Consider the following 27,741-nt stretch of genomic DNA (forward strand, 5'->3'; position numbering starts at 1 on the left):
TACTAGATGCAGCAAGTTATGTAAGTTATATATGTAAAGTGTCTACAGAAAATCCATACAAAGAGATTACAATAATTAAAATCTGAACAACAACAGAGTGGATAAAAAAATACATGATGCAACTATATGCTATCTACAAGAAACTTCAAATGTAACTCACTTTAAATAAAGTTAGATTGAAGGTAAAAAAAAATGGAAAAAGATATAACATGAACTATTAATCAAAATAAAGTAGGAATGACTTATTATGAGGTAAAATACACTTCACATCTAAGACTGCATGGCTTACAAAATAAAAAATATTTACTATCTGGACTCTGGTGGAAAAGTTTACCACCCCGATATAGCACACAAAAAGGTATACTTATTTCCATACAATTTACCTCCACCTGTATTGTTTTATGGCACCCCACTCCAGTACTTTTGCCTAGAAAACCCCATGGACGGAGGAGCCTGGTAGGCTGCAGTCCATGGGGTCGCTAGAGTCAGACACGACTGAGCAACTTCACTTTCACTTTTCCTTTTCATGCATTGGAGAAGGAAATGGCAACCCACTCCAGTGTTCTTGCCTGGAGAATCCCAGGGACGGGGGAGCCTGGTGGGCTGCCATCTATGGGGTCGCACAGAGTCGGACACGACTGAAGCGACTTAGCAGTAGCAGCAGCAGCAGCAGTATTGTTTTAAGAACATCCAGCAACAAATTAACATTTACGGGACAGAAAAAAAGGAAAGCAAAATCAATGTCCAAGGGATAAAGTGGCCCAGTGGATAAGAAACACCTGCAAATACAGGAGACATGGGTTCTAGCATGTGGGAGACCCCACATGCTGCGGAGAGGCAGCTAAGCCTGTGTGCCACAACTCCTGAGCCCGCACCCTGGAGCCCGCAAGCTGCAACTTCCGAAGCCCACGTGCTCTAAAGTCCTGCTCCGTAACGAGAGGAGCCACTGCAATGAGAAACCCACACGCTGCAGGTAGAGAATAGCCTCTGCTCACCGCAACTAGAGAAAACCTGTACGCAATAACGAAGACCACTGTAACCAATAAATAAATAAAAAAGAATAGATAAAATATTGCTATTTACCTCCTGAACAAGATCAAAGGAGGTTAATACACTTTAACTTCTTGAACAGAAAGGTGCTGACCCCATTCTTCCTTGTTTTGTTACAGTTGCTTAGGTTTTTAATTTCATGTTTTTTAAAAAAACCATAAATTGGTTTTAAAAAAATCAGTACTCAGGCCAGTTTTCATTCCAATCTCAAAGAAGGGAAAATGCCAAATAATGTTCAAACTACCACACGACTGCACTCATTTCACATGCTAGCAATGTAATGCTAAAAATCCTTCAAGTTAGCTTCAACAGCATGTAAACTGAGAACTTCCAGATGTACAAGCTGGATTTAGAAAAGGCAGAGGAACCAGGGATCAAATTGCCAACATCCACTGGATCATAGAAAAAGCAAGATCATTCCAGAAAAACATCTACTTCTGCTTCAATGACTACACTGAAGCCTTTGACTGCAGAGATCACAACAAACTGGAAAATTCTTCAGAGATGGGAATACCAGGCCACCTTACTTGTCTCCTTAGAAATCTGCATGCAGCTTATGAAGCAACAGTTAGAACCAGACATGAAACAACGAACTGGTTCAAAATTGGGAAAGGAGTACGTCAAGGCTGTATACTGTCACCCTGCTTATTTAACTTATATGCAGAGTACATCACGTGAAATGCTGGGCTGGATGAAGCAGAAGCTGGAATCAAGATTGCAGGGAGAAATATCGATAACCTGAGATATGTAGATGATACCACCCTTATGGCAGAAAGTGAAGAGGAACTAAAGAGCCTCTTGATGAAAGTGAAAGAGGAGAGTGAAAAACCTGGCTTAAAACTCAGCATTCGGAAAACGAAGATCATGGCGTCCAGTCTCATCACTTCATGGCAAATAGTTGGGGAAAAAATGGGAACAGTGATAGACTTTATTTTCTTGGGATCCAAATTCACTGTGGACAGTGACTGCAGCTGTGAAATTAAAATACGCTTGCTCTTTGGAAGAAAAGCTATGACAAACCTAGACAACATATTAAGAAACAGAGACATTACTTTGCCTACAAAGGTCCATATAGTCAAAGCTATGGTTTTTCTGGTAGGCCTGTACAGATGTGAGAGCTGGACAATAAAAAAGTCTGAGCACCAAAGAACTGATTCTTTAGAACTGTGGTGCTGGACAAGATTCTTAAGAGTCTCTTGGAAAGCAAGGAGATCAAACCAGTCAATCCTAAAGGAAATTGATCCTGAATATTCACTGGAAGGACTGATGCTGAAGCTGAAACTCCAATACTTTGGCCATTTGATGTGAAGAGCCAACTCACTGGAAAAGACCCTGATGCTGGAGAAGATTGAAGACAGAAGGAGAAGGGGATAACAGGATGAGATGGTTGGATGGCATCACTGACTTGATGAACGTGAGTTTGAACAAACTCCAGGAGATGGTGAAGGACAGGGAAGCTTGGCATGCTGCAGTCCATTGGGTCACAAAGAGTCGGACAGGACTGAGCATCTGAACAAAAAGTCAGCGGTTAACTAAGTTGACATATGGATTTCAGTGCACACCACTAGTTCTTGCATTCCGCTTCTCTATAGGTAAACTTTTCTTCTATTTGAAGTACATCCTTTAATATTGCTTTCAGTGAAGTCTATGGATAATAAACTCTTTCAGTCCTAGCGTGGTTGAAATATGTCTTTATTTTACATTCACTCTTATATTTTATCTGGGTATAGAATTAGTTACTTCTTTACAAACTTAAAAGATACTTGTTCACTTTATTCTGGCATCTATTTTTGGCTTTGAGCGGTTTATTATACAAACCTAACTACTGCTGCCCTGTGGAAAAGCTTTTTGATAGCCTTTAAGATTTATTTTTCATTCTTTAACACTCTTGAGTTTCACAACCATGTGTTTCAGTGTTGATTTATCTTTATTTATCCTGCTTAGTATTCAGAGTGTTCTTTCCATCTGACAACCTAGTCTCTTCCATAAAGATAATTTGGATAATTTTTTCTCATTATCTTACAATTTACTAACAGTCTTTGATACTGCCCAGTTTAGAATTTGTCTACTGAGCTTTCAAATCTAATGACTATATTTTTCATTCTAAGCTTTCTAATGAAATAGTTCTGAGTCATGTTCTTGTTTCATTTCGTCGTTTTTATTTTATATTTATTTATTCTTCTTAACAAATACTATATCCTTCATTTATCTTTGAGCATATTAAAAATACTTAAGAGTACTTTCAAAATTATCCTATTAATTTTTGCTTCTCTTTGGATAAACTTACCTTAAACATGATCATGACTATGTTGGCTGTCTTTCTTAGTATTAAGTTAGATTTTAGCATATATTTTGGAATTTTGGTTATGTAGGCCCACTTAGTATGGCTTAATCCCCCCAAGCCTACAGGTCATGCAGTAGCTTTCTAGAGCTCCCAGTCTGAAACGAGGTCTCATCATTGGTTTATCAGGGCTGCTGCCATGCAACCACATTAAAGGCAGGATAAGCAAGGTCTGTCACCAAGCCACATCCCCTCACAATAGGCTCAGGGTTCCAGAGTGAGGCTGGTTCTGGGTCTTCCCACCTTCCTAGACACAGAACTTAAGGGTCATCATTAGTGCCTCTACTCAGGCTCTTTTCAGTAAGGGGTCTATTCTACCTCTTAGTTTCTAGCAGGGAACCCGGCACTACCGTGCTGCCTCCCAAGGGCCCCTGAGTGCTGTGCCTGCCTTGCAGCAGCTGAGCTCCCAGCCACTCCTGCCTCCTTCCAGACAAGAAGCTTGGCAGCCTCACAGCTTCAGACCCTGCTATCTGCTTCGAGTGCTTTTTCTATTTCTCGTTGATCAAGAAGTTCCCTCTCTCATTTTAGGGTGAGGCTATATGGTTTCAAGGTTTTTTTTTTTTTCTAGTTACGGTTCATCTATTACTTTTATGTGTTTGGAGCAAAGAAAAGGGATTAGCCTTCATATTGGGAACTGACAACATAATTGTGATTATAGTTCCCTCGACTGTATTTTCATCTTCTACTTGAATTAGAAGAGGAGAAAGGAACTTTGAGTTCAGAATTTTCTCTCATCTAAGAGCAACCCAGTGAGATAGTATGACTATCATAGTAATACAAGTCAAAACATTAGCTTTCTGCAGAATTTCATGTTCCTAAGTATTCTGTACCCATTTATGTTACATATAACATTAGGACCCTTAAGTCCTAATATATTAAACTTAAATATAAAAAACGAATTACCTATTGATAGCTTACACTTTCTGCTTTCAAACATATTGATAATTTATTCTCGATGTTTTATTAAATAATTTGCTACAACAAACAGGATAATACAAGAAACAGGATGATACAACAAACAGGATAGCCAAACAGGTACCTGCTCATTTAAACCCAAACCAAACTACTGACCATTTATTTTATCCCCAAGTCAGGTAAAGTATAAACTGGAAACTACCTCAATAAGTATACTCCACATTAGGTTTCAATTTACATTCATCAGTCTGACTGAGGCTCCTTAGAAGTTATACTAATTCTCTTATACTTAAAGGAATTACTAGGTATTTTACTTCCTTTTTTTACTGTTTCTGTGACAAGTTCTAATTCTAATGCTATCTTTCAAATATTATTTTCAGCTGCAGATTTATAAATTAAATGTCAAGAACAAAGTTTTTCTGACATTACTAAAATTGACTGAAAATATAACCAAAGGAACTAGAGCAAAGACATTTTATACAGTATCATATTTTGCCATATTGTCACTCACACTAGAAAGCATACTGTATATTTTAATGTTGCAAAACAATTACAAAACAAAAATGAGAAATTGAATGTAATTCAGAAATTAAAAATAAGCTTAAATTAGGGAGTGGTTGATTATAAATTTTCTGATAATACGTATTTTAACATGTAACTCTATAAATCATTTAAATTTTAAATACTATTACAGAAAGAACATAAAAGATAACTGCCTTTCCAAAGTGGATAAATTAATGCAAATGTTGTAAGTGCAAAGAATCACATCTCTTAGCTTTAGATATGTGCTAAATCCCATTTTTATTAATTTACAAAACTAGTCCTTTAGGGAAGTGTATAAATTACATTTATATAGTTAACATTTATGGAATAAAATAAAGTTTTTTAAAAAGACATGTTTTCTTTTTTTTAAAAGACACATTTCCAAAAACTAACCAAAATTAGCTTTGTCAGAGATAAAATCAGATGGTTCATTGGTAGAGCAACAAAATACATGGAGAATATTGTGTCTTTTTCATTCATGGTATTTTCTTTTCAGTACATACAACTTCCATGCCAGGAATGGATCCCACGTCAAACAGACTTTCTTCTCAAAAAAAAAAGGCCAGGCTTATTTTATTGTAGAAAATCTCAAATGTAAATACAAGGGCCTTGAGAAAACAGCCCCTTTTCAGATGTTCCTGATGGTTTTGTACATGCTGGTAATAAACGGTGTACATGATCTGTGCTAAGTAGTGAATTCACGTCAAATGGACAAGCTGGCAGCTGTGGGAGCACCTTACCCTGTCAACAGCAGTCAGGGCTGCTTCATTATATAAACTTCCTTTTTCTTTTAAGAGGGAATTTATACAGTTAAATAGTTCCAAATCATTTATTTTTAGTTTCCTTAAGAGAAGCATATGTATCTTGTTTGTATTAGTTTTGGGGGGATTCCAAGAGAGTTGTCTAAATTTCCTGCATTTTCAGCAGAAAATAAAAACCTTCAACAAAATTAATGGGACTTGGCCAAAGTGGGGGAGAGTGGGGCGGAAGCTACAGGAAAGACTCTTTTTTTTTAAGTTAACGTGCAAATGGCCTTCAAAGCTAGTCATTCAGTGATGGAATCTTGCTATCTCTCTGTTGTTAAAATTCACTGGCACACTGCTGAAAAGCTTTGTGACCATGCTATTTCCAGCCACAACTGGAACTGTCCCAGAATATCGAGATTCTGACAGCAAGAACTAGCTTTCCACTACATACAGAATTACAGCTGAAGAATAATCCTGCGATCAGAGGAAATGATGTGAACCATTAATAACGTGGGGGGCAGCGGGGGAGAAGGCTGAGGCTGAAGAAGGCTGAAGGCTGAGGTCTGGCACCACTGTCTTGGGTAAAATGAAGTGGTCGTTTTCTTCATCCCTTGGGCAGGGTCTGAATGTGGCCCATGAGCCTAAACTAGAATCCTGGGAAGCCTGTTATTTACAGCATGCTTACTGGTGGCGGGAAAGCAAGATAATGGTGACTGCCCGGGGAGATGGGTTAACTTTACATGTTTTTGCACACCTGGAAAATAGCCAAAGAACTCCAAAAAAGGAATGTGCCGATTGAAATCCAGCTAGGCTGCAGCCCCCCACAAGCGTCTACCTTAGCTGGCTACTCACACTGGGCAGCACTGGGGTGTGGAACTGTGCTTCTCACCCCTCCCCCAGCCCTCCCGTTGGCAGAAGAGAGGAAGCACACATGGAGCTTTTTTTAAAACAAGGAAATATTAATTCATTTAGGCCATGCCATGTAGCATGCAGGATCTTAGTTCCCTGACCAGGGATCGAACCCGGGCCCCCTGCACTGGGAGTGCAGTGTCTTAACCACTGGACCACTAAAGAAGCCCCCTGAGCTTGGAATTTTCCATTTTGTTCTTAAAAATGCAGTGTTTTGGCACTTCCCAGGTGTTCCAGTAGTTAAGAATCCACTTTGCAACGCAGGGGACACGGGTTCTATCCCTGGTTGGGTCACTAAAATCCCACATACCGCAGAGCAACCAAGGCAGAGTGCTACATCTATTGAGTCGGCGTGCTCTGGAGCCCGTACGCCACAACTGGAGAACCTGAGTGCCACGACAAAAGATCCCTCAAGATACAGTGAAGATTCGGGGTGCCGCAACTAAGACCTGACACAGCCAAATAAATAATTTTTTTTGAAACAGAAATGTTTTATATTAAGGATTAGTATTCACGTCTGCTCTTCTCCAAAATACATTGTTTATTATAAAACCAATGGCCTTCCAGATCCTATAAAAGTAACATCTAAGTAAAATAATTCTCTAGGAAGATGTACTGCTTTTTTTAAAATGACTTTGACAGTTTACTGAGTGCTTCCTATCACCCCACTTTGAGATATGAGAGTCCCAGCTCCATCCCAATTCTGCCAGTAACTAGCTATGTGAGTTTAAGGAGCCACTTAACCTGAGCTGCAGTTTTTTATTTGCGAAAATAAGGGCTTGTGAGATTTTAAAAATCCCTTCCTAGTCTCAAGTCTTAATTTCCATAAAGAATGCAGAAAATACTGAATTCAGAAAGCAAATTTTATTAGACTAACCAAAAATGTTAACTCATAGTAGAAAAATCTTTACAGTGACCTCAAACTTCAGTAAAATTTAGAATTTACTTTAGATTACTGTGGCACCTAAGTGTCACTGTTCACTTAGAAAGGGAAAAGACAAAACAAAACAAACTTTGAGAATAAAAATGCACAGGGCTAAGTTCGAAAACAGTCAGTGTCTAAACCAGGGAATCTACTGATTCTTCTATAACTCACTTTTTCGCAGCATTTGTTAATTATCTTTGATATTGTTAATGCATAGAAGGGAAATAATCGCTAAACTCTACATCAGGGATTTCACACAAACATCAGAGACTTCAGATGCCTGGTGTTCTTTTTTCATTCTTTCTTGGGGAGAAGGATGCGTGGTGCTAAGAAAGGCAGTAAAGCATCACACATAAGAGAGCTGTAGCTCTGATGTTTAAAAAAAAGGAAAAAGGAAAAAAAGAGGTAGCTACAAGTTAATAGAGAGAAGCTGTAACGTAGGTTCTTGTCTCAGTTTTGCTATCGACTGGACAAGTCACTTTCTGGGTCTCAAATATAAAACAAATGGGCACTTTGGGCAACGCAGGGAAGCACTAAGAGACCCAGATTGACTTCTGCTCAGGATGTGGAAAGCGGCAAAGAATGCCATCTCCTACCATAACAAGGAGGAATAGCCAGATAATTTAATAGTCAAATAGTCTTCTTAAGGCCATCATAAAATTATTCTGCAAGGCAATCAAGAGAAATGAATTCCCAAGAGGGACAAGCCCCGCTAAGGAAGGAAGGAAGACAAGCACTCCCTCGCTTTTGGCCAAGCACAGGCAGAACAGGTGGTCCCCACAGAAGCGGGTAAGAAGAAATCAGCTACAATTTTAATGAAGTCTTAACCGCTCAAGTGTGGTCTAGTGTGTCAGTCTGCAAAGCGAGAGAGAGCCTCAGATCCAGTGGAGTCTGCATTCACCCGAAAGTTCTCTTCCACCGGCCTCCACCAGCCGCTTAGGAGCCGCTCCATTTGGCTCAAGCTTACAGAAGGTGACCAGCTGCAGGCAGGCACCAAGACTTTGCACCTTCCCAGACCTTCTTCACATGCTAAGCAAAAGCCTTAAGCTATTGGAGGAGCAAACCCTTTTAGCCTAGAGCACACGCAAATTTTCACTGTTTCTAGGGGAGAAGTAGGAACAAAACCCAACTGCTCCTGAATGAGAAACGATAACCCTCTTATCCCGAGGACATAGGCAAAGATTCATTCTGGCCGAAGGGATAGAAACAAAAACCTAACACTGGAGGTTGGGACCAGGATCCCATGCCTCTACCAATACCAAGCGGATGTCTACTATCACTGGGGAAGGGGCACTCAACTCCCACTCAAGGCCCACCACAGATATTAGGCAATTTGATTGCCAAGGGGAGGAGAGGCAGAGATGCTGAGAAAGCCCTACCTCTAAGACCCAGGTGCAACTAAGGACTCCCCAAGATTAAGGCTGGACCAGGACAATAGAAAATACTTCTTCTCTTCTCTAACTCTACTACATGGACTGCTGAAAGCAGAGTATGGTAAAGGAATACTGGAAAAAACCCACAAAACGCAGACCCATTCTTTAAACACAGGTAACAACTGCTGCGGGAAGTTGAAGTTGGTGGTACAATGAAGATACAAAACCAAACTCAACTTGGGTCCTAACCGGAAGGATCCAACTCCATATTGGCAGCCTAGCAGCAGAGGTGTACCCTTTTACAGTCATAAATAATTTTTGCTTCAGATTCTGTTTCTATTCAATGCCAGACACAATGTTTGGCATTGAATACAAAATTATAAGATACACAAAATAAGTGATATGACCCGTAAGTAAAACAGAACATATGATCTGGTAGATGCTGGGGACTAAGCCCCAAGACAGAGTAGAATGACGTGTGCTCGTAGTCTCCTGCGGGAACACCAAAATCGCATCTCGCTGCTGAACAACCATCGACAGGAGGATGTTGGAACCCACCAAAAGAAGATACCCCTTGTCCAAGGACAAAGGAGAAGCTTCAATGAGCCAGTAAGAGGGGTGCAATCATGTTAAAATCAAACTTCATGCCTGCCAGAGACTTTTGGAGGGCACAAGCAGAACTGTGTGCACTAAGACCCAGGGAAAGGACCAGTGACCCCCATAAGAGACTGAGCCAGGCCTGCCTGCGAGTGTTTGAAGGTCTTCTGCGGAGATGTGGGTCAGCAGTAGCCCGCTACAGGGACAAGGGCACTAGCAGCAGCAGTCCTGGGAGGTGCAATGTGCGGCCTAAGTCCTCTTGGAGGAGTTCGCCATTAGCCTTATCATATAGCCACCTGGTGGGTGATCCACAAACTGAAGAACGAATATACCAAAGAGTTCTCACGCTGTTGCGAAGGTCCTAGGCCACAGAAGAGACTTCCCAATTTGGGGATCCAGCAAAGGGACTGGGAATCCCCAGGGAATCTGACTATGAAGGTCAACAGGATCTGATTACAGAATTTTCACAGGACTGGGGAAACAGAGACTCCTGGAGGGCACAAACAAAACCCTGTGCGCACCGGGACCCAGGTGAAAGGCACAGCGACCCCACAAGAGATTGAGCCAGATCTGCCTGTGTTTGGGAGTCTCTGGCAGAGGTGTGGGTCGATAGCTGCCTGCCAAAGGGTCAGGGACAATGGCAGCAGCAGTCCTGGGAAGCATAGCATGTTGGCGTAAGTCCTCTTGGAGGAGGGTGCCATTAGCCCACCATAGAGTATGGCAGCCCTAATAGAGACTGCAGACTCAAGCCAAAGTACAGGCAGGGAGAGCAGTCCCACCCATTAGCAGAAAACTGGACTAAAGATTTACTGAGCATTGTCCTACCCACCAGAGCAAGTTTTTCCTACAGCCAATCCCTTCCATCAGGAAGCCTACACAAGTCTCTTATCCTCATCTATCAAAGGGAAGACAGAATGAAAATCACAATCACAGAAAACTAACCAAAATGATCACATGGATCACAGCTCTGTGAAACTCAATGAAACTGTGAGCCATGTTGTACAGGGCCACCCAAGATCGACTGGTCATGGTGGAGAATTCTGACAAAACATGGTCCACTGGAGAAGGCAATGGCAAACCACGTCAGCAATTTTACCTTGAGAACCCCATGAACAGTATGAAAAGGCAAAAAGATATGACACTGAAAGATGAGCCCCCAGTTTGGCAGGTGTACAATACGTTATTGGTAAAGAGCCAAGAAATAGCTCCAGAAGGAATAAAGACTCTGAGCCATGTGGAAACGACACCCAGTTGTAGATGTGTCTGGTGGTAAAAGTAAAGTCTAATGTTGTAAAGAACAATACTGCATAGGAACCTGGAATGTTAGGTCCATGAATCAAGGTAAATTGGAAGTGGTTAACCAGGAGATGGCAAGAGTGAACATCAACATTTTAGGAATCAGCAAACTAAAATGGACAGGAATATTGAATATAGTTCAGATGACCATTGTATCTGTACTACGGGCAAGAATCCCTGAGAAGAAAAGGAGCAGCCCTCATGGTCAACAAAAGAATCTGAAATGTAGTACTCCGGTGCAACCTCAAAAATGACAGAATGATCTCAGTATGTTTCCAAGGCAAACCATTCAACATCATAATAACCCAAGTCTATGCCCCAATTACTGTCAAAAAAGCTTAAGTTGAATGGTTCTATAAAACCTACAAGACCTTCTAGAACTAACACCAAAAAAGATGTCTTTTACATCATAGGGGACTGGAATGCAAAAGTAACAGGCAAGTCTGGCCTTGGAGTACAAACTGAAGCAGGGCAAAGGCTAACAGAGTTTTGCCAGGAGAACCCACTGGTTACAGCAAACACCCTCTTTCAAGAACACAAGAGATGTCTCCACACATGGACATCACCAGATGGTCAATACCAAAATCAGACTGATTATGTTCTTTGCAGTCCAAGATGGAGAAGCTCTATACAGTCAGCAAAAACAAAACCGGGAGCTGACTGTGGGTCAGATCATGAGCCACTTATTGCAAAATTCAGACTCATATTGAAGAAAATAGAGAAAACCATTAGGCCATTCAGGTATGACCTAAATCAAATTCCTTACAACTATACAGTGGAACTGACAAATAATAGATTCAAGGGATTAGACCTGATAGAGTACCTGAAGAACTATGGATGGAGGTTTGTAACACTGTATGGGAGGCAGTAATCAAAACCATACCCAAGAAAAAGAAATGCAAAACGGCAAAATGGCTGTCTTCTGAGGTGGCTTTACAAATAGCTGAGAAGTGAAAGGCAAAGGAGAAAGGGAAAGACATATCCATCTAAATGCAGAGTTCCAAAGAATAGCAAGGAGAGATAAGAAAGCCTTCTTAAGTGAACAATGCAAAGAAATAAAGAGAAACAACAGCATGGGAAAGACTAGAGATTTCTTCAAGAAAATCAGATACCAAGGGAACATTTCATGCAAAAACGGGCACAAGAAAGGACAGAAATGGTATGGTCCTAACGGAAGCAGAAGATATTAAGCAGAAGTGGCAAGAATACACAGAACTGTACAAAAAAGTTCTTAATGACCTGGATAACCACAAAGGTGTGGTCACTCACCTAGAATCAGACATCCTGGTGTAGGAAGTCAAGTGGGTCTTAGGAGGCATCACTCCGAATAAAGTTAGTGGAGGTGATGGAATTTCAGCTGAGCTATTTCAAATCCTCAAAAATGATGCTGTGATAGTGCTGCACTCAATATGCCAGCAAATTTGGAAAACTCAGCAGTGGTCACAGGACTGGAAAAGGTATGTTTTTATTCCAAGCCCAAAGAAGGGCCACACCAAGAATGTTAAAACTACCCCACAATTGCACTTATTTCACATGCTAGCAAGATAATGTTCAAAATCATTCAAGCTAGGCTTGCTTCAACATGGGCTTCCCAGGTGGCTCAGTGTTAAAAGAATCTGGCCGTTAATGCAGGAGCTGCAGGAGACATAGGTTCAATCCCTGGGTCAGGAAGATGTCCTGGAGGAGGAAATTCACTTCAGTATTCTTGCCTGGAGAATTCCATGGACAGAGGAGCTTGGTGGGCCATAGCCCATGGGGCTGCAAAGAACTGGACATGACTAGGAGAATCCCAGGGACAGGGGAGCCTGGTGGGCTGCCGTCTATGGGGTCGCACAGAGTCGGACACGACTGAAGCGACTTAGCAGCAGCAGCAACAGCAGTGACTGAGCACACACACAGGACAGGCTTCAACATTATGTGAACCGAGAACTTCCAGATGTACAAGCTGAGTTAGAAAAGGCAGAGGAACCAGAGATTAAATTGCCAGTATCCGCTGGATCAAAGAAAAAGCTAGAGAATTCCAGAAAAACTTCTACTTTTGCTTCACTATGATTAAGCCTTTGTGTCGATCACAACAAACTGGAAAATTCTTCAAGAGATAGGAATACCAGACTATCTTACCTGCCTCCTGTGAAACCTGTGTATGCAGGCCAAGAAGCAACAGTTAGACTGGACATGGAACAACACACTGGTTGAAAATTGGGAAAGGAGCACGTCAAGGCTGTATATTGTCACCCTGCTTATTTAACTTATATGCAGAGTATATCATGCAAAAAGTCAGACTGGACGAATCACAAGCTGGAATCAAGATTGCCAGGAAAAATATCAATAACTTCAGATATGCAGATGACATCACCCTAAAGGCAGAAAGTGAAGAGGAACTAAAGAGCCTCTTGATGAAGGTGAAAGAGGAAAGTGAAAAAGCTGCCTTAAAATTCAACATTCACAAAATAAGATCATGGCATCCGGTCCCATCACTTCATGGCAGACAGATGGGGAAATACTGGAACAGTGACAGACTTTATTTTCTTGGGCTCCAAAATCACTGTGGATGATGACTGTAGCCACAAAATTAAAAGACGCTTGCTCCTTGGAAGAAAAGCCATGACAAACCCAGACATCATATTAAAAAGCAGAGACATCACCTTGCCAACAAAGGTCCGTATAGTCAAAGCTATGGTTTTTCCAGTAGTCATGTATGGATGTCAGAGTTGGACCATAAAGAAGGCTGAGAGCCGAAGAATTGATGCTTTTGAACTGTGGTGTTGGAGAAGACTCTTGAGAGTCCCTTGGACTACAAGGAGATCAAATCAGTCAATCCTAAAAGAAATCAACCCTGAATATTTATTGGAAGGACTGATGCTGATAGAAGCTGAATGTCCAGTATTTTGGCCACCTGACTGGAAGAGCTGACTCACTGAAAAAGACCCTGATGCTGGGAAAGACTGAAGGCTGGAGGAGAAGCAGGTGACAGGATGAGATGGTTGGATGGGATCCACTGACTCAATGGACATGAGTTTGAGCAAACTCTGGGAGATGGCGAAAGACAGGGAGGCCTGGTGTGCTGTGGTGGTTTAGTCACTAAGGTGTGTCTGACTCTGCGACCCCATGGACTGTAGCCTGCCTGGCTCCTCTGTTCATAGGATTTCCTATGCAAGAATATTGGAGCAGGTTGCCATTTCCTTCTCTAGGGATCTTCCTGACTGAGGGACTGAACCTGGGTCTCCTGCATTGCAGATACCTTCTTTACCGACTTGAGCCACCATGGAAGCCCATGGGGTGCTGCAGTCCATGGGGTCACAAAGAGTCAGACTTAGGGACTAAACAACATGGTCCCGGCAATTCTAATGTTAGAAATTTATCCTAAGGAAATAAGTAAGGCTGTACTAAAGGATTCAGCCTTGTGAATGTTTATATTAAAGTAAAAAATCCTCACCATCCCTGAATTCCTTTTCTATTACTGCCATATAAATATATCACAAATTTAACAGTTTAAAACAATGCTGATTTATCTCGCTGTTCTACAGAGATTCATGTAGGTTTGGTTGGTTCCTCTGCTCTGGTCTCAGGAGCCCAAAATCAAGGCGTCAGCTGCATGAAGCACTTATCTGGAGGCCCTGAAGGAGAATCCCCTTCCAAGCTCATTCAGGGTGTGGGCAAAATTCAGTTCCTCAAGACTGCAGAGCTGGGTTTCCTATTTTCTTGCTGGCTATCAGCCAGGAATTTCTGTTAGGAACTTGCTGCTGCCCAAATCACACTGCCCCTTCCATCTCACACCAGCAATGCTGTGTCGAATTCCTCTCAGCTTTGCATCTCTTGGACTTCCCCTTTACAAGTCTGTCTTCTGCTCCAGATGGATAAAGTTCTCTGCTTTTTAGGGCTCACATGTTTCGACTGGGTCCACCTGAATAAGCCAAACTAATCTCCCTGTCTTCATAAACTTACATCTTTGGTGGTGTTCCTTTTAAGTAACTTAACAAATCCATGGGTTCTGGGGATTAAGGCATGGACACTTTACACAATTCCTTCAGGGTCATTATGCCTGCCATAAAAGCAAATGTACAACAGTAGATGACTGGTTAAATAAATTATAGTACATCTGGACAATGGAATACCATGTATGTTATGTTATTAAAATAATGGGTCCTGGGCAACTCACTATGAAATGTATAAAAGACAGTAACGGACAGATGGAAGCTCAGAGATGAATGATGGTGGTGGTTCAGCTGCTCAGTCGTGTCCAACTCCTGCGACGCCATGGGCTGTAGCCCATCAGGCTCCTCTGTCCATGGGATTTCCCAGGCAAGAATACTGGAGTAGGTTGCTGTTTCCTTCTTCATTAGAGATAAATAGGTAGGTAAAAAAACAAGTTTAGTAAAATATCCACTGCAGAATTTAGGTGTTGGTTTATGGGATGTCACTGTAAAATTTTTCTACTTGTTTAGATTTGAAAAAAATTAGCTCAGTGATCTTGCAAGCCCTCCTCCCCAACTCAACTAATGGTCTTCAAACTTCACACCATGAAAATCTAGGTGTCTGTGAGATTTCTAGCAAAGCATTGGCAAATAAACTTTTGCAAAAGGTCTGTACAGAGACTGTCTCAAGTAGCATTAAATAGCACTCCACTTTATTTTTCAGATAATTATAATTAGCAAATCAAAATAAAAAGCAGTAATATAGGATGAATTTTTTGAATTGTTAATGTTAAGAACCAAACTATATTTTATGCTTGAGGCATTTTTTAAAACAGAAGTTCCCTCTAACATAAAATTAATGCTATCTCTATCAATTATTTTTAGATGGGAATAAACAAATCTATCCCACAATTTAACAAAATTTGACAGAACAGACTCCCAACTGATTGAAATAGAGTAATGAACATAACCACAGAAGACAATGACTTCACAAACAGTAACTGAAGGCCAATGTCATGACATAATAGCATAGTATTAAGCACTGGGAACAGATTCTGAGGCTATAAAATAAAATGTAGTCCTTGTCCTTTACACCTTGGAGTTCAGAATCCTGTCTAGTTTTATAAAATAGAAACATCTCAAAGACACTATTTTCAAGATATGTAAGGAATTTAACATCTACAAAAGGGAACAAAAAGCTAACTTGCTATTTTCATTTGGAAATACTGCAAATATAACTGAGGTATGCTACACCTCAATCTAGACAGCAAAAAAGATTCTATGGATTCGAATCAGCAGCAATTACTCTTATGAATCCCCAATTTTATGGGAAATTGGCCAGAATATGGAAGAGAGTACTATGGCACAGTAGTTAACAGGCAAGGCTCTGCGGTCAACCTGACTGGCCTTTGAATCCCTGTTCTACCACTGCTCATGTGATCACAGGCAAGATCTAAACCTTGATTTCTTTATCAGCAAAGCTATTAGAGTGGAAACAAGATAATGTGTATGTAAAATACCAATGCCTGTCTGCAAAAGGAGCTCGAGAAATCGTTACTTTTACTAGCAATAGTCATAGTAAACCAAAGTTTCGTATCAGATTTAGATGTAATTGGGATGTATGTTAACTATTAGGCACTAAGTCAATTAAACAAGTGCATTGTTCTCTGACTTACACAGAGAAGTGCTTCCATGATATTGAAATTTTTAATGCGTTTTCAAACTTTTGTGTGCATTTCAATGAAATGCTCTGAGCTGTGAATCTGAGATCTTACGCCCGTGCTATACTAAATGGTTAATCCTTTTAGGAAATACTGTGTTCAAAAATATTCCAAGTCTACCGCTGAAATATAAGTGACTCCTGATTGAAGACAGCTTGATTTGAAATCCACTACATTATAACTATATTCTACATAATGACCAAAGGTTGTATTTATGGTTGCTTAATGCCTGGGACCAAAGCCTATGCTTCGTCCAAACAACTGCCAATGCTCACGATTCAGTCAAGGTCAATGGCAATGAGGGTGACTCAGTCTGCTGCTACAATTAGAGTGAGGGATCACTGAAGAAGTTGCCATGGCAACTGCCTATTGCCCAGCAATTACCATTCAAAAACTTTGGGAGGCAATCCTGTATTAAATTTGCAATTTATTTCTTGTGGCAGAAACTAATTTTAAAAGCAGTTTGAAGGTCCTTAGAGTAATGAAGAATGCTTACTACAGGAAGAGTTACTAAAACAAGATGTCTTCAGTTGAAATTTCATTGGATTTATATTTTCAAAAGCCTCAAAGGCACCCAAAACAATTTTTTACATGCTGTTGTTTGTGAATATAGAGTTATGAACTACAAATTTTTCATTCACTGACATCTATTTTAATGTTTCTATAACATAAATTAATTTGGGGGACTTTAAATGCTCCACCTTAGGAACATAGTTTAGCAGTTAAGTCATGAGTTGGGGTTGCCTGCCATTTTGCTATTTGGTGCTGATTTCTTGGGAAAACAGAAATGCTTAATTTTATTTTCTGAAAATTTTTCCTGGACAAAAGTTTGTAGAAACAACTATCAATATGTAAAATATAAAATAAAAATGGGGGAGGGCTAAGGTAGCATGAAACAAATACTTCTTTTAGCGGAAAAGGAAAAGGTGATATTAATATAAAAATGTGGGGAAAAGCTATTAAAGGAGTCTCTCCAGTTAAAATTTATTTCACAACAAGGAATATATTTTCCCTTTCCTTTCCTCTTTGCATATATTTAAGTCTACTTGTATCAATTTGGGAATAGGAAAAAAATTTTGTTAGGAGGAAGATAGGAAGTGCAAGTAAAAGACATTTTAGGGTAATGAGTACATTGTAACAAGAAAACTTTTAAGTATCAATGCTAGTATCATTGACAATAAAGCTAAAATTAGCATTTCTCATTAAAAAAAAAGCACACTGATAGTACAAGGAATACAACGAAGATGCAGCTTTTTCTACAATGTGCAGACCATTAAGTTGCAATTTAATGGTAATTCTCTTTGGTCCACTGTCTTACAGGTTTGTAAATAAAGACAGGCAGTTTTAGTTTTTATTTAGTTAAAGGAAAACCAAGGTTTCCTTAAGGTCCAAAGTCAGAGAGGTTATGAGGTGTGCGCAGGCGTGAGTGGGACAGCCTGAACACGCTGCAGTACGTGTGCAGCAGCCACAACCATGAGTGCAAGAGGAAGTCTTCTGTGTTGGGCGCCATTCACTTCGCTTTGGCAAGGACCTAAACGTGCACAGCTGCGATTACAGAGACACCTCCGCCTCACTGCATCAATAAAGCCAACGATCAATTTGAACCTTCCTGAAAATCGCTTGGATTTTACCAAAAGATCATACTGAGAGCTAGGTGAACAATTCTCAAATATCCAAAGAATAAGAAAATAGCAGTATAAAATCAATTTTAGCAATTTAGTTGCTTTCTTAATAAAAATGCCTCTCCAACCAAAATGTTTAGGAAGCAGTTTTTCTCCTCGTATGTGTGTTTGATTTATGTTTAAGAAAACATGTTGTGACATTATTTGAACTAATTTACTGGTTATTATTCAACAGTGACTGCTAACTCTAACTCTCTGGTGTGCCAACAAACCAAATAAAAGAATGATTAGAACCTTCTTAATGGCTTCAACTCTATGCCATTCAAAATCTGAGTAAATGGGGTGAGGAATTGGTCATGTTGGGTAAAAAGAATTCAAAAACTGAAAGACATATAAAGACAGAGGGAGAAATTAAAATCTCATTAACTGCACACACAAAAAAACAGTTACAAACTGCCTTTTACAAAAGACCTCAAAAACAGTTGCTATGTGAAAATTCCTTATACTTCCAAAGAGCTCTGGTAACAGGAAGGATATTGAACACCGGCCCAGTATTCCATGCTCCCCTGTAATTTACTGGCTCTGGAAGATCTGGTTCAAGGTACCCTAGGCAGCTGGGGAAATCTTATTACCTCTTTAAGGTGACCTGGCTAATTGGTGCAATTTAATCAAGTCTTCCAATGGCTATTTATTAGTTAACACAACATTCCCAGATGAAATCTGTCATTTACTTAACAAACACTGAAAGACCGGCACTGTGAAAAGGCACTGGATGAGACTCAGGATTCAAGCAGTGACCAATGAGTGTAGTCCTTCCCTAGATGGAGCCTACAGTCCAGTGGGAAAGAACTGTGAATTGTGGGAAATCCTTCAAGGCACAGAAAAGGGAGAAATGGGAGGATCAAAAAATGCAATTTAGACTGAGACTTGAATAAAGAAGCACAGGAAGTGTCCCATTTAAGACTTCACATTATAATGCTTTCAAGTGTTTCAGTCAATGTCATTAGATTTCCAATTAAATAAAGAAAAATACCAGAAGTAGGAGAAAATGCCTAATTGTGGAATGCATAATTTATTAGCAGTTTTAGCCCATCTCTCTTGAATTACCAAAAATCAGACTCTGCTTTATAAAGTGAGGGTGCTGACAGGCTTGCTATTTTATAGGCTAAGCCTTAGAGATAATATATTAAATTCAGTTTTGAAAATAAGCCCAAATATTTATTGTTACATGTGTATAGTTTCCTGTTCCTTATTTATTTTCCCCTAAACTTCTGTCTTAATTTTTATCAAAGTAACAAATAGTGTGAAAGTTGGGATGACTACCAGATTTGAAACAAAATAAGAGCGGTCAGTCCCCAGATCCATCCTTCTTTTCCTTGTGCTAATGCCCACTCCCCAGAGGTGAGGAGTTTGAGCCATTGTAGCTATTTCCTCCATCTGTCTTCTTCTTCTGAAATAATACGTGTATACTGTTATTTCTTCATTTTAGAATGTTTAATTATCTTATTGACTTATTGAAAAATGAGGCATTTCCTATTCTAAATTCATTTTAGAATTAGCTTAAGTTTTTCTGATTTACTTAACTGAAAAGAAAAAAAAACCCATTTTTTATTTGCCACACCACACACAGCATGTGGAACCTTAGTTTCCTGACCAGGGATCAAACCTGCAGCCTCTGCATTGGAAGCACAGAGTCTTAACCACTGGAACTGAAAGTCGCTCAGTCGTGTTGGGCTCTTTGCAACCCCATGGACTCTAGAGTCCATGGAATTCTCCAGGCCTGAATTCTGGAGTGGGTAGCCGTTCCCTTCTCCAGGAGATCTTCCCAACCCAGGGATTGAACCCAGGTCTCCCACACTGCAGGCAGATTCTTTACCAGCTGAGCCACCAAGGAAGCCCCTTAACCACCCGACTGTCAGGTGAATCCCTGAAGATATCCATTTTAAAACCATCATATGAAGGAGACAACGAAAAAGAAACATGTATAGCTAGAGGATCTGCCCAACCCAGGATCTGGCTGATCCCAGATCTCCCGCATTGCAGGCGGATTCTTTACCAGCTGAGCCACAAGGGAAGCCCAAGAATACTGGAGTGGGTAGCCTATCCCTTCTCCAGCTGATCTTCCCAACCCAGGAATCAAACTGGGGTCTCCTGCATTGCAGGCAGATTCTTTACCAGCTGGGCTAGCCCCTAAGAACACAAGCTAAAATGCTGAAAGAAATGAAACAAGATTTAACTGGGAATCTCAGTGTAAGTACTGCATTTCGGACTCTTTTGTTGACTATGATGGCTACTCCATTTCTTCTAAGGGATTCCTGCCCACAGTAGTAGATATAATGGTCATCTGAGTTAAATTCACCCATTCCAGTCCATTTTAGTTTGCTGATTCCTAGGAAGACCTACAAGACGGTCTAGAACTAACACCCAAAAGAGATGTCCTTTTCATTATAGGGGACTGGAATGCAAAAGTAGGAAGTCAAGAAACACCTGGAGTAACAGGCAAATTTGGCCTTGGAATACAGAATGAAGCAGGGCAAAGGCTAATAGAGTTCTGCCAAGAGAATGCACTGGTCATAGCAAACACCCTCTTCCAACAACACAAGAGAAGACTCTACACATGAACATCACCAGATAGTCAACACCGAAATCAGACTGATTATATTCTTTGCAGCCAAAGATGGAAAAGCTCTATACAGTCAGCAAAAACAAGACCGGGAGCTGACTGTGGCACAGATATGTACTCCTTATTGCCAAATTCAGACTTAAATTGAAGAAAGTGGGGAAAACCACTAGACCATTCAGGTATGACCTAAATCAAATCCCTTATGACAAAACAGTGGAAGTGAGAAATAGACTTAAGGGACTAGATCTGACAGACAGAGTGCCTGATGAACTATGGACGGAGGTTTATGACACTGTACAGGAGACAGGGATCAAGACCATCCCCAAGAAAAAGAAATGCAAAAAAGCAAAATGGCTGTCTGAGGAGGCCTTACAAATTGCTGTGGAAAGAAGAGAAGAGAAAGGCAAAGGAGAAAAGGAAAGATATACTCATTTGAATGCAGAGTTCCAAAGACTAGCAAGGAGAGACAAGAAAGCCTTCCTCAGTGATCAATGAAAAGAAACAGAGGAAAACAACAGAATGGGAAAGACTAGAGAGCTCTTCAAGAAAATTAGAGCTACCAAGGGAACATTTCATCCAAAGATGGGCTCAATAAAGAACAGAAATCATATGGACCTAACAGAAGCAGAAGATATTAAGAGGTGGCAAGAATACACAGAACTATACAAAAAAGATCTTCATGACCCAGATAATCACAATGGTGTGATCACTCACACTCACCTAAAGCCATACATCCTGGAATGTGAACTCAAGTGGGCCTTAGGAAGCACACTATGAACAAAGCTAGTGGAGGTGATGGAATTCCAGTTGAGCTATTTCAAATCCTAAAAGATGCTGCTGTGAAAGCGCTGCACTCTATATGTCAGCAAATATGGAAAACTCAGCAGTGGCCACAGGACTGGAAAAGGTCAGTTTTCATACCAATCCCAAAGCAAGGCAATGCCAAAGAATGCTCAAACTACTGCACAATAGCACTCATCTCACACGCTGGTAAAGTAATGCTCAAAATTCCCCAAGCCAGGCTTCAGCAATACGTGAACCGTGAACTTCCTGATGTTCAAGCTGGTTTTAGAAAAGGCAGAGGAACCAGAGATCAAATTGCCAACATTCACTGGATCATCAAAAAAGCAAGAGAGTTCCAGAAAAACATCTACTTCTGCTTTATTGACTACACCAAAGCCTTTGACTGCGTGGATCACAATAAACTGTGGAAAATTCTGAAAGAGATGGGAATACCAGACCTGCCTCTTGAGAAATCTATATGCAGGTCAGGAAGCGACAGTTAGAACTGGACATGGAACAACAGACTGGTTCCCAATAGGAGAAGGAGTACATCAAGGCTGTATATTGTCACCCTGCTTATTTAACTTATATGCAAAGTACATCATGAGAAACGCTGGGCTGGAGGAAGCACAAGCTGGAATCAAGATTGCCGGGAGCAATATCAATAATCTCAGATATGCAGATGGCACTACCCTTATGGCAGAAAGTGAAGAAGAACTAAAGAGCCTCTTGATGAAAGTGAAAGAGGAGAGTGAAAAAGTTGGCTTAAAGCTCAACATTCAGAAAACGAAGATCATGGCATGCAGTCCCATCACTTCATGGCAAGTAGATGGGGAAACAGAGGCTGACTTTATTTTTTTGGGCTCCAAAATCACTGCAGATGGTGATTGCAGCCATGAAATAAAAAGACGCTTACTTCTTGGAAGCAAAGTTTTGACCAACCTAGACAGCATATTAAAAAGCAGAGACATTACTTTGTCAACAAAGGTCCGTCTAGTCAAGGCTATGGTTTTTCCAGTAGTCATGTATGGATGTGAGAGTTGGACTATAAAGAAAGCTGAGCAGCGAAGAATTGATGATTTTGAATTGTGGTATTGGAGAAGACTCTTCAGAGTCCCTTGGACTGCAATGAGGTCCAACCAGTCCACCCTAAAGCAGATCAGTCCTGGGTGTTCACTGGAAGGACTGATGTTGAAGCTGAAACACCAATATTTTGGCCACCTGATGCAAAGAGCTGACTCATTTGAAAAGACCCTGATGCTGGGTAAAATTGAGGGCAGGAGGAGAAGGGGACGACAGAGGATGAGATGGTTGGATGGCATCACCAACTCAATGGACATGGGTTTGCGCAGACTCCGGCAGTTGGCAATAGACAGGGAGGCCTGGCATGTTGCAGTCTATGGGGTCGCAAAGAGTCGGACACGACTGAGTGACTGAACTGAACTAAGTGTAAGATCATGCTCCAAATTCTATGACTTTGAGACAACGGTAGTTCACCAAATCCCTTTGCACCTGAATATCATCTCTGTAAAATGAGGGTGAGAGAATGATCATTTCTCTTGCCTTGTTACTGGAGTAGAATCAGAGTCTGAAGAGTTGGACCATTTTCCAGAGCACTCTTTAAATTCAATTAGACCTGTTAACTGTACCCTATGGTCACTACTTTTGACTGACAAATTTATTTTGTAACTCTCAGAATATGATGAATCCTAGGTGGCTGTTTTATTCCTTTTCTTTTTCTCTTCTTTTCTTTCTTTACAAGAGTCTGGCATTCTCAATAGGCACAATAGCGATCCTGCTGGCATTCTCTCTTGCTCCTGTGCTATTACATTTAATTTGTGTGCTTTTATAACTTTGTACTTACGCCCACGGGCTTTTGAACAATGGGCACCCATTCAATAAATCCAAGAAGTAAATGACTTGATGATTGTAAGCGCTTTGAACTCAATGGACAGAAGTAATATAATAGTAAGGACACTAGGATGAAAGACTGAGAAGAGAAAAATAATCATCTAAAGCCTTTTCAGACACACACTCTCCCTCTCCCTAATTGTCATTCTCTGTTACATGGCACTCATTTCCCTCATTTGTACTTGGTTTTCAAAACCTCTTCCTCTGTACTTTTTTGAGAGGAAGATGACAAACATTTGTAAAGCAAAAATACATTTATACGTGCTTTCAAAGAGTATTTCCTTTGAACCATGGATGGGATGGTGAATACAAGGCTTATTATATAAGGTGCTGCTGCTGCTAAGTTGCTTCAGTCGTGTCTGACTCTGTGCGACCCCATAGACGGCAGCCCACGAGGCTCCCCCATCCCTGGGATTCTACAGGCAAGAACACTGGAATGGACTGCCATTTCCTTCTCCATTATTATATTATGTAATATTATCCAATATTATATAAGATAAGTGATACTTATACAGATCCTGCAATCTCATGGAAATAATATTAGTGTTATGAGGAAAACATCTGGAGCTTCCTATAACCTGAGTTGTGGGCATACTGTACATTTTGACTTTAGTACTTTTCACTTTGTTTGGTAAGCACAACTTAATTTAAAATTTGACAGATACACAGGTTTATAGAAAAGTAACCAGCATATTTAGCTATTATAAGTTTATTATGAGTTATTAATTACAGTCCTGATGTATAACCTGACTTACAACCTTTTTTTTTTTTTTTTTCTTTTTGTGGCTGTACCATGTGGCTTGTAGGATCTTAGTTCCCTGACCAGTGGATCGAACCTGGAAACAGCAGTGAAAGTGCCAAGTCCTAACCAATGAACCGCCAGGAAATTTCCTAACTTGTGTTTTAAACAAGTTAAACTATTATCATTTTTTTCTATTTAATTATCACTCAGCTAAGCCAGTATAACAATGATTCAATTATTTATCCCCTCTGATGTGAAATTCTGGATAATTTAACTGAATTGCCATGTATACTTGGATATGTTTTTTCATTTTTTTTTTCCAGTGTTCTTATTTATTTACTTTTTAAAAGTACGTATTTTTGGCTGTGCTGGGTCTTCACTGTTGTGTGTGGGCTTCCTCTAGTTGCTGAGAGTGGAAGCTGCTCTCTAGTTGCGAGTGTGGGCTTCTCATTGCCGTGGCTTCTCCTGAAGTGGAGCCTGGGCTCTAGGGAACTCGGGCTTCAGTAGCTGCTGCATACGTGCTCAGTAGCTGCCGCTCATGGGCTGTTACTCGGTGGCATATGGGATCTTCCCAGACCAGGGGTCAAACCGGTGTCCCCTGAGTTGCAAGACAAAGTCTTAACCACTGGACCACCAGGGAAGCACCCTATGTTAAAAGGAACAACTCTATTTCTATGGTATTATTTCTAATGTACTAATTAGTAAAACTTTGTGTATCCTGTTAGAAGAATGTCTTCCCTTTGCTATTTTTCAAAATTTTAGATAGCAGTTCCAAAGTTCACCCTTAACTTTTAGTCTCTGCTCTGCTTTTCCATTTTTTATGCCCTTAGTGCTATGAATGGCAAGTAACATGCCTGAATCTTTACCTCAGTAGGTTTTCAAAATGTGCTCCCTGGACCTTTCTGGGTTTTTTATTTTTATTTGTTTCACCATTTCATCTCCTACAGCTACTTGAAGTTCTCCAGGGCTATTTTTTTTTTTTTTTTTTTTTTAGCTAGAAGTGTTTTTGTTTTCCTTCTCCTTCTGGGTACTTCTCAGCTGGAAGGAGCTCTAAAGGTCCTCTTTGTACTAAGGAAAGTTTGAACTCACCTGCCTTATCTGTGAGGCCTGCTTGATGTAGTTCCACTTCGTTCATTCCTTTCCTATATTTGATGTTCTAGCCAAACTGGATGTCCCTGTGTCCTGACCATCCCATGGTCCACTTAACCTCGGGGCCTTTCGGACATGCAGATCCTCCTGCCTTTCCACCTCTCCCACCAACTGGCACCCGTATCTGCCATGTAACTACCATGTAATGAGCACTTTCCATCTGCTAGGCAAGACAGCAGATGTTGTTTAGTGCATTATACTATTTAATCCGCTTTCCCGGGTGGCGCAATGGTAAAGTGGAGAAGGCAATGGCAACCTACTCCAGTACTCTTGCCTGGAAAATTCAATGGACAGAGGAGCCTGGTAGGCTGCAGTCCATGGGGTCACTAAGAGTCAGACACAACTGAGCAACTTCACTTTCACACTTCACTTTCATGCATTGGAGAAGGAAATGGCAACCCACTCCAGTGTTCTTGCCTGGAGAATCCCAAAGATGGGGGAGCCTGGTGGGCTGCTATCTATGGGGTCGCACAGAATTGGACATGACTGAAGTGACTTAGCAGCAGCAGCAGTGGTAAAGAATCTGCCTGCCAATGCAAGAGACACAGGAGGTGCCAGTTCTACCCTAGGTGGGGAAGATCCCCTGGAGGAGGAAATGTCAACCCACTCCAGCCTTCTTGCCTGGAAAATTCAATAGACAGAGGAACCTGGTGGGCTATAGTCCATGGGGTCACAACGAGTCGGACACAACTAAGCGACTGAGCCTGCATGCATAACTATTACCATTCGTCCACAAAAAAACTTCATAAAAGTCGGGTATGCTAGGAAGGGTATGTAGGAAGGGCTGGGTCTTCACTGCCACACGTGGGCTTCTCCTACTTGTAGCAAGTGGGGCCTACTCTCCAGATGGGGTGCAAGGGTTTCTCGTTGGTATGGTTTCTCTTGTTGCAATGCACAGGCCTAGCTGCTCCAGGGCATGTGTAATCTTCCCAGACCAGGGATCGAACCTGTGTCGCCTGCACTGGCAGGCAGATTCTTAACCACTGGGACACCAGGGAAGTCCTAACCAGGAGACTGAGAATAAGCAATGTCAAACTCTCTCTTTCTTAGACTTCATTTAAAAAAAATGTAATCCCTAAAAGAATCTTCTCATGATTAATCTAGCTACCTGTCAGTTTATACTATTCAAAATAATTCCCATTTCTACATGCCCAGATATCATCTCTGTTTTGCCAAATCCAGTGGCTATGTTTTAATCCTCATCTCATCCTCAATCTTCAACCTATAGTGGGTTCACTCTTTCTTCCTTTTAAGACATGCCTACCTGACAGCACACACTTCCTCATCTATCCAACCTCTGAAGGCTGGCAGCCCCCCAGGGGTCCTTCTTTCCTTCTCATGCCACTTTCTCTCTCATCGTGCTGTCATCTCCCTTGTGACTTTGAGTATCTCATTCTGCATTTCCGCCTCCAGCCTAGAATTCTCTGAGTTCCAAGCCACTATCATCTCTCACTGGGTTGATTCAACTGGACTCTGAGTCTTAACTTTCACCTCTTTAAGTCACTTCGCCACAATATTTTTTCAAAGGCACGTTAGGCCAGATGCTCTATTGTTCAGAATGCTTTAACGAGGACTTCCCTGATGGTCCATGGTTAAGAATCTGCCTTTCAATGCAGGGGATGTGGGTCTGGTCCCTAGTCAGGGAACTAAGATCCCACACACTGTGGAGCAATTACACCCACGTACCGCAACTAGAGAAAGCCTGTGGGCTGCAACAAAGACCCAGTGCTGCCAAACAACAACAACAAACCAAAAAAACAAACAAAAAAACCCTGTAATGACTTTATTCCAAATTATGGATAACATCTAAACTCCTTACGAGGAGGAGCCTGTCAGGCTGACTATACTGACCTATACTTCTTCTAATCCCACTTAATACTTTCCCTACTCAGCACATCCACACTGCAAGACATTCTGGTCTGCTTAGAGCTTCCTGAACAACAGCCCTGTCCTGCTTCAGTGCCTTTGCATATGCTGGTAAACATACTACTCCCACTCTTTCTCCACTGACTATTACTCATCTATCAGGTCTCAGCTAAATACCACTTTCTCACAGAGCAAGCAGTCGAGCTCACCCACATCCCTCAATCTAAATTAAGATTCTCACGATTCTCCTGCATTATGCTACAGTTATTTTGCCTACCCTATTTATAATTTTGTATTTATCTGCTTGCTAATTGCTCTTCCCTCCACTAACTCCCTGAGGTGGGGGCAGGGGGCAGGGTCCATGTCTGTTCAATCATCACTATATGCTCAAGTGAAAGTTAAAGTCGCTCAGTCGTGTCCAACTCTTTGTGACCCCATGGACTATACAGTTCATGGAAGTCTCTAGGCCAGAATACTGGAGTATTCCTTCTCCAGGGGATCTTCCTAACCTGGGGCAAAATATGACATTAATAAAATCATGTTTTGAATGGATATCCCTCCTTGAATTTATACTCTGTTTTACTTTTGTATTTACTGTATTTAATCCTATTTAAAAACTAACAAGTAACTAATAGTAAGACTGTTGTGATTATTTTCAGAAGTGGAAGCTGAAATTCAAAAGATTAAGTCATTTCCTTATTATTAAACAGCTACT

At 40.9% G+C, this 27,741-nt stretch overlaps 1 protein-coding gene across 5 annotated transcripts in view; it reads right to left on the reverse strand.

Annotated features, from left to right (window-relative positions):
* The window catches only part of DYM (dymeclin), a 400,054-nt gene that overhangs the window by 82,370 nt on the left and 289,943 nt on the right, over nucleotides 1-27,741 (reverse strand). The window lies entirely within an intron of this gene.

The sequence above is a fragment of the Bubalus kerabau genome, chromosome 21 (assembly GCF_029407905.1).
Source record: "Bubalus kerabau isolate K-KA32 ecotype Philippines breed swamp buffalo chromosome 21, PCC_UOA_SB_1v2, whole genome shotgun sequence".
Lineage (NCBI taxonomy): Eukaryota > Metazoa > Chordata > Mammalia > Artiodactyla > Bovidae > Bubalus > Bubalus kerabau.